This window comes from Lissotriton helveticus, chromosome 1_1, assembly GCF_964261635.1.
Source record: "Lissotriton helveticus chromosome 1_1, aLisHel1.1, whole genome shotgun sequence".
Taxonomy (NCBI): domain Eukaryota; kingdom Metazoa; phylum Chordata; class Amphibia; order Caudata; family Salamandridae; genus Lissotriton; species Lissotriton helveticus.
This window is the reverse complement of record NC_136057.1, coordinates 325490569-325505087: the sequence shown is the minus strand read 5'-3', so window position 1 is coordinate 325505087 and position 14519 is coordinate 325490569. Positions and strand designations below refer to the sequence as shown.

Genomic DNA, 14519 nt, shown 5'->3' with positions numbered 1-14519 from the left:
AACCCATATTGTGATGCGTCCAGAGAATTATTGAGATGGAAAAACGCATTGAGTTGGTTGTTCATGACCTTTTCCAATAACTTGGCCGGGAAAGGGAGTCTGGAAATCAGTCTGTAGTTTTTAGGGTCTTTAGGATCCAAAGTATTCTTCTTCAGTAAGGGAAGGACGGAAGCTTTTTTCCATGCATTGGGAAATAAGCCTGCGGTCAAAATGGCATTCAGCAACGGGGTTAATGCTGTGCCTATAGTTTCAGGGATTTGTTTGATTATCCGTACTGAATAGGGGTCACTGGGTGCCCCTGATTTGATCATATTAAATGCTTTGAGCGGGTCTGTCTTCTCCAAAGGAGTAAACATATTATATGACAATGAAGAGCCAGTCGCCCACTTCCTTTAAGTTAGGGCTAATGACTTTTTATGGTCACTATTTATTTTTATTCAAAGAGATCTGCGATTTTATTGCAGAATTCAGGATGGCCATGATTTTTGACAGTGTTTGTGTTAGATAATTTAATAATGGTTTTGAAAAGTTATTTAGCATCGGATTTAGCCAGATCAATTTGCCTTGAGTAATACTCCTTTTTCACTTCTAACAGTGAATGCTTATAGTCTGTGATGCAAATTTTGTATCTTCGCTTCTTCATCATATTTGCGCCATGTCCTTTCTGATTGCTTACAAGCCAATTTTTTGGCTTTGAGTTTTTCCAAATACCAAGGGGCAGTAGGTAAGGCTCGTTTGGGGATCCATTTTTTCATAGAAACTAATAAATCACTGGCCTTAGCTAGCCATTTATTGTACACCTCCGTCGCGTCGCCTCATCCACATCGGGAGGGATATGCGTCAGTGAGCTTAAGAGAGTTTTCAAATTTCGTGAGGTCTAGTTTTCCCCAGGCCCTAGTAGCAATCTCTTGAGTCGGTTTCAGGCTAGTTGAGTGAGCCAAATAATTCAATTCAAACTGGATAACACGGTGGTCTGACCACAAAACCGGGAGAACTGAAATGTTCACTAGGTCACTACTGTTTGAGTATATGCCATCCAGCGTATGGCCTTTCTCTTGGGGTGGGGGACTTCACCAGTTGTTTAAGGCCTCCATGATATGTTCAAACCGAATAGTATCAGGATTACTGGTATTTTCCAGATGAAAGTTGAAATCCCCCCCATCACTGAGTAGGACTCTAAACTCAGTCATTCTTCAATTAATGACCCCACGGAATCTAAAAACCCACTTTTGGATCCTGGTGGGCGGTATAGTAATAGGCCCTTAAAAGTTTTGCGATTATCAGAGTAAATATTAAAGGCTAACGCCTTACAGGTCAAGTTGGAGACAGGGACTAAGTTCGGTAAGAGCGACTCGTGGTAAATGACAGCAAGTCCACCCTCTTTTTTCAGAGTCCGATCGAGCGTAAAACACTAAAACCCAGGAGGAGTGGCCTCAACCAAATCCAGACCAGAAGCACTGTCAGTCCATGTCTCTGTGACAACAGCCACTTTTGCCTTGGAGTCCTCCAGTAACAAAGCACATTCGGTGCTGTGCTTAACTAGGGATCTTGCATTCAACAAAATACATTTTAAGAGACCCATGTCTATAAAAGCAGGATTTTTATTTCCAAGTCTGTGTCCCTGTTTTGATGTGGGTAGGTTCAGAATGGCCTGGAGACAGGTCTGGCAGCTGCCACAAATAGAGCTCTTTTTGGAGAACACACAGTATCAGGAGACAGCTGAAGGCAGCATAATTAATTCTTACCAGGATCTAGTTTAAGAATTTCTTCCTTTGAGTAGCACACGCTACTAGATGATAAACGGCCAGGGGGACGGGCCCTGCGCCCGACCAGAGCGCGGACGGGCGGAGACAGGCTTGCCTTAGGCGCGCGGGTGCTTCAGCGTTTGATTTATATGGGCCAATGTCTGAAGCACTAGATCTCTAGACCGCTAACCGGCAGGGCCGGACTGAGAACCAAAACCGGCCCTGGCAAAGTGCTCGCCACCCCCACAGGGAGTTGGGGGTACTGCCAAGCTCTTTGCCTGGCACGGTTTTCGCTGCAAAACCGGCCCTGTAACAAAAACGGCCCCCAGGGGCCCAAAACCGTCCCCCCCACCCGTGCGGCACCTCTGGGGATTGCCCGGTGCCCGCTATGGCCAGTCCGGGCCTGCTAACTGGAAGAGTCAATCAATCAACAATTTGTATAGCGCGCTACTCACCCGGTAGGGTCTCAAGGCGCTGGGGGGAGGGGTCCGTTACTGCTCGAAAAGCCAGGTCTTGAGTTGCTGCTTGAAGGAGAGATGGTCCTGGGTCAGCTGTAGGTGGATGGGGGAGGGAGTTCCATGTCTTGGCCGCCAGGAAGGAGAAGGATCTTCCTCCGGCGGTGGCTCTGCGAATGCGTGGTACGGTGGCGGGGGCGAGGCTGATTGATCGCAGCTGGCGGGTGGGCGTGTAAAAGGTGAGGCGGTTGTTGAGGTACTTGGGGCCCAGGTCGTGGAGAGCCTTGTGTGCCTGGGTGAGGAGTCTGAACGTGATCCTTTTGCTGACTGGGAGCCAGTGCAGGTCTCTCAGGTGGGCGGAGATGTGGTTGTGGCGGGGGATGTCCAGGATGAGTCGTGCGGAGGCGTTCTGTATGCGCTGGAGTCTTTTCTGCAGTTTGGCAGTGGTTCCCGCGTAGAGGGTGTTCCCGTAGTCCAGTCAGCTGGTGACGAGTGCCTGGGTGACCGTCTTCCTGGTTTCGGAGGGGATCCATCGGAAGATCTTTCGGAGCATACGCAGGGTGTTGAAACAGGATGACGAGATGGCGTTGACTTGCCTGGTCATCGAGAGGGAGGAGTCCAGGATGAAAACCAGGTTTCGTGCGTGGTCCGTTGGCTTGGGGGTGATGCCCAGGGCAGGAGGCCCCCAGGAGGCGTCCCAGGTGGAGGGGGATGATCCCAGGATGAGGACTTCCGTCTTGTCTGAATTCAGCTTCAGGTGGCTGTTCTTCATCCATTCGGCGACGTTCTTCATTCCCTCGTGAAGCTGGCTCTTGCGGTGGCAGGGTCGTTGGTGAGGGAGAGGATCAGCTGGGTGTCGTCAGCGTAGGAGATGATGTTGAGGTTGTGTTGGCGTGCGATGTCTGCTAGGGGCCTCATGTAGACGTTGAAGAGGGTGGGGCTGAGCCAGGATCCTTGTGGTACGCCGCAGATGACTTCGGTGGCCGCTGATCTGAACGGGGGGAGGCAGACTCTGAGTTCTTCCGGCGAGGAACAAGATGATCCACTCCAGTGCCTTCTCTTGGGATTCTGATGTTGCTGAGGCGTTGTTAGGGTGTGGTGGCAGACTGTGTCGAACGCTGCAGAGAGGTCTAGGAGGATGAGGGCAGCTGTTTCCCCTTTGTCAAGCAGGGATCTGATGTCGTCGGTGGCTGCGATGAGGGCGGTCTCGGTGCTGTGGTTGGCTCAGAAGCCGGACTGTGAGGGGTCGAGGGATCTGTTCGTCTCGAGGAAGGCGGCGAGCTGTTTGACGGTTTTCTCGATGACTTTGGCAGGAAAAGGGAGGAGCGAGATGCGGCGGAAGTTCTTGAGGTCGGTGGGGTCTGCTGTCGGTTTCTTCAGGAGGGCGCTGAGCTCGGCATGTTTCCAGCACTCCGGGAAGGTGGCGGTGTTGAAAGAGATTTTGATGATGTCCCGGAGTTGGGGTGCGATGATGGAGTTCGCCTTGTTGAAGACGTGGTGGGGGCAGGGGTCGGTTGGGGATCCGGAGTGGATGGTGTTCATCGTGCGGGTGGTGTCTTCAGTCCTAACCGGGGTCCAGTTGCAGAGGGTGGTGGAGGGGGGCGTTGGTTTGGTGGTTGGGTGCGTGGTTGAGGCGCCGAAGCTGTTGTGTATGTTGGCGATCTTGCGGTGGAAGAAGGAGGCGAGTGAGTCGCAGAGGTCTTGCGAGGGTGTGATGTAGTTTCCGGCGCTGGGGTTGGAGAGCTCTTTGACGATGCTGAAGAGTGGTTTCCTCCCCTCAATAGCGGACCCCCGTGCTCCTGTATAAAATTCACAGTAAGCAGTTTAAAACTGGATAAAATCAAGCAGAAACAACAATTACTCTTTTCCTTTCAGAGCTCTCACCTAGCGAGCGTTAAACGCAGCTTCGCCCAGGGAGTCAGCGCTGCGCGGGCGCGTCCGCATTTGATTTATATGGGCCAGCGTCTGAAGCGCTAGACCACTAACAGCAAGAGTGGTTTCCTCCCCTCAATAGCGGACCCTGTGCTCCTGTAGGTGGAACTGTGCAAATGTGCAAGGTACAATTAAATCCACAGTAAGCAGTTTAAAAATACACTGGAAGACAAACGTTGGCAGTGGACTGATGCACCTGTCTCATGCAACCTCATTACCCTTCCTCCAGCAGGGTCTGAGGACACATTTGCCTCGCAACAGTATGAAGACCTACATAAGTCAGGCTATCAGTATACCTCTATCCTGCTTGTCCAGCAGCAACTAGTTGGTGCGTCTAAGTAATTGAGGTCCCGAGGTGTTAGGCCAGTGCTGAGCGGACCCATCAAAGATGCTACAGATGGAGGTCCCGAGGTGTCAGGCCAGTGCTGAGTAGACCCATCGCAGAGATGCTACAGATGGAGGTCCCGAGGTGTTCGGCCAATGCTGAGTGGACCCATCAGAGATGCTACAGATGGAGGTCCCAAGGTGTCAGGCCAGTGCTGAGTAGACCCATCGCAGAGATGCTACAGATGGAGGTCCCGAGGTGTCAGGCCAGTGCTGAGTGAACACATCAGAGATGCTACAGATGGAGGTCCCGAGGTGTTAGGCCAATGCTGAGTGGACCCATCAGAGATGCTACAGATGGAAGTCCCGAGGTGTCAGGCCAGTGCTGAGTAGACCCATCGCAGAGATGCTACAGATGGAGGTCCCGAGGTGTCAGGCCAGTGCTGAGTGGACCCATCAGAGATGCTACAGATGGAGGTCCCGAGGTGTTAGGCCAATGCTGAGTGGACCCATCAGAGATGCTACAGATGGAGGACCCGAGGTGTCAGACCAGTGCTGAGTGGACACATCAGAGATGCTACAGATGGAGGTCCCGAGGTGTTAGGCCAATGATGAGTGGACCCTTCACAGAGCTGCTACAGGCGGAGGTCCCGAGGTGTTAGGCCAGTGCTGAGTGGACCCATCAGAGATGCTACAGATGGAGGTCCCGAGGTGTCAGGCCAGTGCTGAGTGAACACATCAGAGATGCTACAGATGGAGGTCCCGAGGTGTTAGGCCAGTGCTGAGTGGACCCATCACAGAGATGCTACAGATGGAGGTCCTGAGGTGTTAGGCCAATGCTGAGTGGACCCATCAGAGATGCTACAGATGGAGGTCCCGAGGTGTTAGGCCAGTGCTGGGTGGACCCATCACAGAGATGCTACAGATGGAGGTCCCGAGGTGTCAGGCCAGTGCTGAGTGAACACATCAGAGATGCTACAGATGGAGGTCCTGAGGTGTTAGGCCAGTGCTGAGTGGACCCATCAGAGATGCTACAGATGGAGGTCCCGAGGTGTTAGGCCAATGATGAGTGGACCCTTCACAGAGCTGCTACAGGCGGAGGTCCCGAGGTGTCAGGCCAGTGCTGAGTGGATCCATCAGAGATGCTACAGATGGAGGTCCCGAGGTGTTAGGCCAGTGCTGAGTGGACACATCAGAGATGCTACAGATGGAGGTCCCGAGGTGTCAGACCAGTGCTGAGTGGACCCATCAGAGATGCTACAGATGGAGGTCCCGAGGTGTTAGGCCAGTGCTGAGTGAACACATCAGAGATGCTACAGATGGAGGTCCTGAGGTGTTAGGCCAATGCTGAGTGGACCCATCAGAGATGCTACAGATGGAGGTCCCGAGGTGTTAGGCCAGTGCTGGGTGGACCCATCAGAGATGCTACAGATGGAGGTCCTGATGTGTTAGGCCAGTGCTGAGTGGACCCATCAGAGATGCTACAGATGGAGGTCCCGAGGTGTCAGGCCAGTGCTGAGTGAACACATCAGAGATGCTACAGATGGAGGTCCTGAGGTGTTAGGCCAGTGCTGAGTGGACCCATCAGAGATGCTACAGATGGAGGTCCCGAGGTGTTAGGCCAGTGCTGAGTGGACCCATCACAGAGATGCTACAGATGGAGGTCCCGAGGTGTTAGGCCAGTGCTGAGCGGACCCATCAAAGATGCTACAGATGGAGGTCCCGAGGTGTTAGGCCAGTGCTGAGCGGACCCATCACAGAGATGCTACAGATGGAGGTCCCTAGGTGTCAGGCCAGTGCTGAGTAGACCCATCGCAGAGATGCTACAGATGGAGGTCCCGAGGTGTTAGGCCAGTGCTGAGTGGACACATCAGAGATGCTACAGATGGAGGTCCTGAGGTGTTAGGCCAGTGCTGAGTGGACACATCAGAGATGCTACAGATGGAGGACCCGAGGTGTCAGGCCAGTGCTGAGTGGACACGTCAGAGATGCTACAGATGGAAGTCCCGAGGTGTCAGACCAGTGCTGAGTGGACCCATCAGAGATGCTACAGATGGAGGACCTGAGGTGTCAGGCCAGTGCTGAGTAGACCCATCGCAGAGATGCTGCAGATGGAGGTCCCGAGGTGTTAGGCCAGTGCTGAGTGGACACATCAGAGATGCTACAGATGGAGGACCCGAGGTGTCAGGCCAGTGCTGACTGGACACATCAGAGATGCTACAGATGGAGGTCCCGAGGTGTTAGACCAGTGCTGAGTGGACTCATCAGAGATGCTACAGATGGAGGTCCTGAGGTGTCAGGCCAGTGCTGAGTAGACCCATCGCAGAGATGCTACAGATGGAGGTCCTGAGGTGTTAGGCCAATGCTGAGTGGACCCATCACAGAGATGCTACAGATGGAGGTCCCGAGGTGTCAGGCCAGTGCTGAGTGGACCCATCAGAGATGCTACAGATGGAGGTCCCGAGGTGTCAGGCCAGTGCTGAGTAGACCCATCGCAGAGATGCTACAGATGGAGGTCCCGAGGTGTCAGACCAGTGCTGAGTGGACACATCAGAGATGCTACAGTCCCCTCATGCACCAGAGCACTCCTGTGAGTAGAACACGGTGTTGGGGAACCTGGTCCTCTAGCTGGGACGTCCACAATCACCTCCGTCAGCCTGGGCTGCCAATGGCTGAAGTGATCCCAGTCGGCCTTCCCCATCCTAATGTTTTGTGCACTGGTATTTTGCATCACACTGTAGGTGGGGATAGGGGTATCTGCTGTGCGGACACCGGTACTTGTCAAGGGGGGTGCCTGGTACCTCACAAGCCAACTTCTAAGAGGACTTCACTCCACAATGTAAAACTTTTCCTATTGTTGCTGCCCTGCTATTAACAGTAGAAACAGATTCCAGAGTGCCAGCACTACGTTTACTATTCATCGAGCTCCTGTTCGGCTGAGTTCTTGGCAAGCCTCAGCACCTGACTTACAGGTCTATCAAGTGTAAAATCTCCGCTGAATAGAGCTGTTTGACTTCTAAAATATTTGTTGAAAGCGTTAGTCACTCGTTAATATTAATTTCAAAGGGAAAACAGAAGAGCCGGTAGTTTGTTCCAAAGGTGATAAGGGCGAGTATTTTTTCACTAAATATCAGCTCTAGGTTGAACCTGTGTGTGAACGAGATAAGTGGAGAAGGAGGGCCGAATGTAGGTGCAAAGTTCTGCAGCAGTGGTGATATTTAAGGTTGGGGTTTGGTTGGTCGCTGTCTGGGCTGGTAGTTAGAGTAGCGGACTGGTTAGCAGGGAGAGTGAGGGTATCCCAGGCAGCCGCCGATGAGCCTTCACAGGAAGCTACAGATTCTCCAGTGGGCCAGTCAGCCTTTGACATAGCTCCCTTGAGGCCCCTTATCATATGGGACACCGCCTTTAACTTATGGATTTCTAGTCAAAGGCTTTCGCAGACCCACTAATGCAACCCCTCACGTACCACTCTAACTCAAACACCCACATACAGACCCACTCAGACATGCACACACTCACAGACCCATAAAGCCACTCACACACAGACCATACAACCACCCTGCAACTTACACACTGTGAAAGGCTACAGGTTGCAGTTAGGAAATCCAATTAAAAAAACCTTAGAAATTCACAAAAAAAGAAAGGTTACAGGGGCGTTCTAATTCGGCTCACATTTCACTTGTAAAAAAAACTATAGAAATTCAGCAGTTACCCGAGCCAACTATAGCTTATGCTCCAGCAGTGCACTGCTTATGATCTCTCATATTACATCACTCATGAAATGGTCAGTGACATCGCATATGACATTGATGACTCAACCACTGAACCACTCATACACCCATTCACAGCACTATACACCCACTCACATACCCATTTAACACCCGCTCACATAGACACATTAATATAGCCTCTGACTCACTTACCCATACAGCCACTGTCACTCACCCATGCAGGCGCTCACACACCCAGCCACTCATCCATGCAACTGCTCACCCAACCATCCATGCAGCTGCTAACCCACCCATCCATGCAGCCGCTCGCGCCCCCACCCCCTCGTCCAGGCAGCCGCTCGCGCCCCCACCCCCTCGTCCAGGCAGCCGCTCGCGCCCCCACCCCCTCGTCCAGGCAGCCGCTCACGCCCCCACCCCCTCGTCCAGGCAGCCGCTCGCGCCCCCACCCCCTCGTCCAGGCAGCCGCTCGCGCCCCCACCCCCTCGTCCAGGCAGCCGCTCGCGCCCCCACCCCCTCGTCCAGGCAGCCGCTCGCGCCCCCACCCCCTCGTCCAGGCAGCCGCTCGGGCCCCACCCCCTCGTCCAGGCAGCCGCTCGGGCCCCACCCCCTCGTCCAGGCAGCCGCTCGCGCACCCACCCCCTCGTCCAGGCAGCCGCTCGCGCACCCACCCCCTCGTCCAGGCAGCCGCTCGCGCACCCACCCCCTCGTCCAGGCAGCCATTGGCGCGCCCACCCCCTCGTCCAGGCAGCCGATCACACCCCACCCACTCAGCTACTCCGAGCCACTCGCTCAGCCAAACCTACATCCATTCACTCATCCTGAAAACCACTTGCATACCCATTCACTAACCATACAAACACTCATGCCTGCTCATTTACCCAGACACCCACTCAAACAGCCACTCCCTCATACACCCAGTCACCCAGCCACTAAGTCACCCATAGAACCACTCACCTACCTATAGAACCACTCATTTAGTCACCGATACAGCCATTCACACACATCTATACAGTCACTCACACCCACTCGCTCACCAATACAGGCACTCACACACTCCCACACTGTTAGAGACACAGCTACTCTGATGACCTATATTAAACACACTATCACTCATTAGTACTACAAAAAGAATAGTAATTTAAATGGTGCTGTAGTTTAGAATATATGTACAAGTCTAAATGGTATTGAAACACTTAGTCACTGGCACCGTTCCCTCTAGGGCGCGCGCGCGCGCACCTCCATTTACGTCAGCGCGCACTGCCTCCTGTGGAGCACGCACACAGGACGTCGTGCGAGAGTCGCGCCACCGGCATCTTTAAAGAAGCGAGCGGCGCGAACATGAGGCACTGATTCGTGACGAGTGCAGGTAAGGAGGCGGGGGGGCTGGTGGCTGTGGGAGCACGGGCAGACTGTGGCCTTTTGTTTAAGTATTGCTGTTAATCAGATCCCCTTCATGGGCTCTGATTAACAGCAATACTTAAACAAAAGGCCACAGTCTGCCCCGTGCTTTACTTACAAAAGCGTAGTCAGTTTCCAAACACAGCGCGTACTTTAGCACACTCTGTGTTTGGAAACTGTCTCTACGCTTTTGTTACTAAAGCGTGGGGCAGACTGTGGCCTTTCGTTCAAGTATTGCTGTTAATCAGAGCCCATGAAGGGGATCTGATTCACAGCAATACTTAAACAAAAGGCCACAGTGGGCAGTCAGGGGGGCGGGGCCGCAGGGGGCACAGCGGCTGGGGAAACAAGCGGAACAGAAGGCAAAAGGGGCACAAAAACAAAGAAAAAAACGAGGCACAGAGGGCAGAAAGGCACAAATGAGTGGAACAGAGGGCAGAAGGGCACAAAAAACGAGGGGAAAAAGAGTGTAACAGAGGGCAGAAAGGCACAAAAACGAGTGGAACAGAGGGCAGAAGGGCACAAAAAATGAGGGGAAAAGAAGGAACGGAGGGCAGAGGGGCACAAACGAGGGGAAAACGAGTGGAACAGTGCAGAAAGGCATAAAAAAACGAGTGGAACAGAGGGCAGAAAGGCACAAAAACGAGTGGAACAGAGGGCAGAAGGGCACAAAATATGAGTGGAACAGAGGGCAGAAGGGCACAAAAAACGAGGGGAAAAAGTGGAACAGAGGGCAGAAGGGCACAAAAAACGAGGGGAAAAAGTGGAACAGGGGGCAGAAAGGCACAAAATACGAGTGGAACAGAGGGCAGAAGGGCACAAAAAATGAGGGAAAAAAGTGGAACAGAGGGCAGAAAGGAACAAAACGAGTGGAACAGAGGGCAGAATGGCACAAAAAACTAGTGAAAAACAAGTGGAACAAAGGGCAGAAGGGCACAAAAAACGAGGGAAAAAAGAGTGGAACAGGGCAGAAAGGCACAAAATATGAGTGGACCAGAGGGCAGAAAGGCACAAAAAATGAGGGAAAAACGAGAGGCACAGAGGGCAGATGGGCACAAAAAACTAATGGCACAGAGGCAGAATACAGAAATATAAGGGCAGCTAAGAACTGAAGGCAGAACGGGCAGAGAAGCACAGGGGCAGCAAGGGGAACAGAAGGGAAAACTGGGCAGAGACACAAGCAACGAGGGGTACAGAAGTAAAGTCCGGGGAGAGAGAGTACGGGGACAGTGAGGGAATCGGGGAAGAAAAAGGGGCATGGTTCACGTACAGGCAGCGAGGAAGACAGAAAACAGCAGTCAGAGACACAACAATGAAAATACAGGCAATACAATAAATTTGCAAACTGCCATTAAGACCCTTATTAGCGCTTTGTATGTGTGAAAATGCACCACCTTTTCACTTTTTAAAGTAAACTTTTTGAGTGCCATTTGGTGCCGCAGACATGCGCGGTTTGGTTCCTGGCGCACATAGCTATGGTTGCAGCGCACAGAGACCCTCCACTGCCACACACAGAGGAAAAAAATTAGAGGGAACATTGGTCACTGGATGTTGTCATCAGTGATCTTGTTGACCATGTCATGACTGATCTAATCTGTGAGAACATAAGCAGTGCATTGCAGGTGTATAAGTTAGTTAGCTCCGGTAACTATAATTTCTGAACTTCTATGGGTTTTTTTAAGAGCGAAATCGGAGCCTCACTATAATGTCCCTGTAAACTTTGGTTTGCTCAGTGAATAGATATAGATAGTTGTCGAAGGTGTCCCTGCATCTCATAGTTTGCGTCTGTCCTAACCCTTTTTAGGTTTCGCCTCGCCGAAAGCTGCGCAGCAGACTTTCGCGCAGGGCGAAAACTTTTGAGAATATGTGGCTTGTGTCCCGCCTCTGTCTTCCATTGGCTAGCTCCATAAATGGCGGCTAGCCATTGGAAAACAGAGGCGTTCCTGAGATTTTTTCTCATCCAGCCCCTTTTAGCACGTCAGTGCGGCGGTGGGCGGGGTTTATTTTTTTGGTCGTCCATGTTTCTTTTGGTCATTCCGCGGCCGACCGCCACCGGAGGAAGTCCAGGTCCAGGTGAGTGCTTTTGATTGTGGCCGTTCCCACCGCCCCCCCTCCCGCTGTCCGTGTGCCCGTTCCTGCACCCCCCTCCCACTGTCCGTGCCTTTCCCGCGCCCCCTCCCGCTGTCTGTGCCTTTCCCGCCCCCCTCCCGCTGTCTGTGCCTTTCCCGCCCCCCTCCCACTGTCCGTGCCTTTCCTGCCCTCCCTCCCGCTGTCCGTGCCTTTCCTTGTTCCTTAAGTCAGGCGGGGAGTGGTTTCCGAAAAGAAGGCCTGGCCGGGAATGGCTTCAGGCGCCATTATCCTTTCACATACTGCCTGGGGCAGTATACAGATAGCGCCTTGAAGAAAGACAAATGCACACAGTGACAGACTTCACACCATCCTGGGACAGTATACAACCAGCTCCTTTAGCAAGACACGTGCACAGTGGCAGCCCTGATTCTGCACACTGATACTGACGTCAGACAGGGAGAAGGTGAACCAATCCTTGCAACGAAACACTCCTACATACGGGTGTGCTTCTTAACTGTGGAAAATGTTTCCAAGTGTACACCTTACTTTAAATGTGAAATGTAGTCATCGGCTCGCTCTGGCTGGTTCCTAATAATTATAACTGTTTTAACACAAAGCACCTATGTGGTAGCGGGGTGGGTGAATGCATTGGCTGCACTTAAGTCGATGGAAAGAGCTGCAGGCGTCACTGATTACAATGGGGTCGTTGATCCTGTATCGATAACCGGCTCCGTCGTGTGTTCCACAGGGCTAACTGATCGGGCGCAAACTCTGGCCAATGCAGGAGGTAGCCCTCTCAATACGCGCCCGGTGAAATGTGGCGCAAATGAGAAGTGAGCGCAATTCTACTTTGCACCCCTCCCTCGCCTTCCAGGACCTTTCGAGGGGGTGTAACGCAGCACAGAAGGTGCCCGGTTAATACTGCTTCCTGGAGCTATGGTAATTAGCAGGTGCGCGGTTTGCATCAGTTATTTGCATTTGAATTGTAATCAGGGCTCCGTGATGGGCATTTGTAAGGCTTCAGTGAAGGCCTGTCTCCTAGAGCAGGGGTGAAGTTCAGGTCATGACTGCTGACTCCACTATCCTTCTGATGCGCGTTTCTCAGAGACCGTTAAGTGTGCCGGGTCTCTCCGGTGCTCAGACCCGGAAGTATTTATAAACAGACATCGACGCGAGTCCTAGTCTGGCCCTATGTTGATGTCCATAGCATAAACGGCAAAAACATTGATCGATTTCTGAACGAATGTAAATGTCATCCTCTATTGGTTCCTGTGTATTTTCAGGTCCTGTGTATACACGTGGGTGCAACTCAGTGTCAAGTGTGCACGATACAGGAATAGTATACTACACACACATACACAAAATACAGAACACAACATCCTGGAAATAGCTACTACTTTGTTCATCCCACGTATAGCCGTGCCATTAAAATTAGTAATTGCACCTCCTGCCAGTTACTGTCAGAAATGTCAGAAGCTTCGTATGAAGCATATGTACAACTATTTCTTATTTTTACCTGTTGGTACAGCCTTACAAACCGGGGCCAGTGTGTCTGCCAGTTTTTGCAGTATTATCCTTCTACCGGTGTTTGATACTCGTTTGTAACATACACACGCCACTTTTCTCTTGTAACACACTGTGTGCTACCTCTTACATTTTGTTTGCTTTAGATACTTGCACAAGTGCCACCATTGCCTACGTAACGTTTGTTCTTGTGCTTGAGTGTCATACCTCTACTTGTACTTTGGACGCTTTTGTAACCTGCACACATTTCCTCCTGTATTGCACGGGCCCTGCGCTTAATGTCCGTCATCATTTTCCTACTGCCACTGCTCCTGCTCCCTTTGCTGTCACTCCCAGAGCAATGTGAGACTTTTCATTAAAAATTGGTCAAAAGGCCGGGGGCGGATCTCTGAAAGCTGCCTACAATATAGCACTGCAGTAGTCTAACCTTAAAATAAACGTGCACAACTGAATTCCATGTAGTGAATTTATGTATCTCATGCAGTGTAGCAAGTTCTCAGTGCTAAGCGTTTCAGCTGTCAATGTCTGAAATGTCATTATTTTTAGCTTCCTGTAATTTTGCCATTTAATATGAGGTTACAGGAGGGAGCAGTAGCTTCTTGGAGTTTCTTGTTGCTCAAGTGGCTGTAATTTCTGATATTTTGAAGTTTCCCTCGTCTTCATTGCATGATTTTTGTTCGTGAGTAATTGCTGTCTGCTGAGCTCGTCCGTAGGGTACAATAGGTCTCACATTTGCGAGAGATTAAGCTAATGGCAATGTAAATGACAATGCCATTTATTTATCTGTTTTCAAAACCAACACATAAATACAAATTTTGTCATTTAAAATGCCAATAGCGCTAACTTTTCCAAAGGCGAAACCATTGCATTGTAAATGCGTGTTTTTGTGGTATTTGAAGTGCTATCAAGCGGGTAAAATAGCTCAGTGAGTTAAGCAGGTGCTGCGGAATTGACATTACCTTACATTGTCCCATGGTGGTTTAAAGCAACTACTGTGAATGGTGGATAGTCACTGTATTTTAACAAGTTTCATGTAGAGCACATTGGAGGTTTGTGAACAATAAAAAAAATCCAGCAAAATGTAACATCCTTATGATCGTGCAGGATGTGTACTTTTTTTAAGCCGGAAATGTCCATGTCCTTCTGTCTGCAAACAGTACTCAATGTGCTCTAGAAAAGTGTACCTTAAGCACGGATTTTCCGTGTGCCTTGATACTGCAGACCCTTCACTGTGCAGTAACGTACCTTTCCTCCTCTCCAGGCCTCCATAGTAGCTTTATTTCTGCTGGATGCCTCTAAGAAATGAGTGGTGTAACTGCCAACCTGTATTGTAACTTCAG

At 51.3% G+C, this 14519-nt stretch overlaps 1 protein-coding gene across 3 annotated transcripts in view; it reads left to right on the top strand.

The window, feature by feature from the left end:
* Nucleotides 1–14519, top strand: part of WEE2 (WEE2 oocyte meiosis inhibiting kinase) — a 124089-nt gene that overhangs the window by 15425 nt on the left and 94145 nt on the right. Inside the window, exon 1 of one of the 3 annotated variants that reach the window (XM_078653670.1) lies at nucleotides 9435–9553. The exons of the other annotated variants lie outside the window; for them this stretch is intronic. The gene's annotated coding sequence lies outside the window, so the exon portion shown is untranslated. Of the gene's footprint in view, nucleotides 1–9434; nucleotides 9554–14519 lie in introns of those variants that run through there. 3 annotated transcript variants of the gene reach the window in all.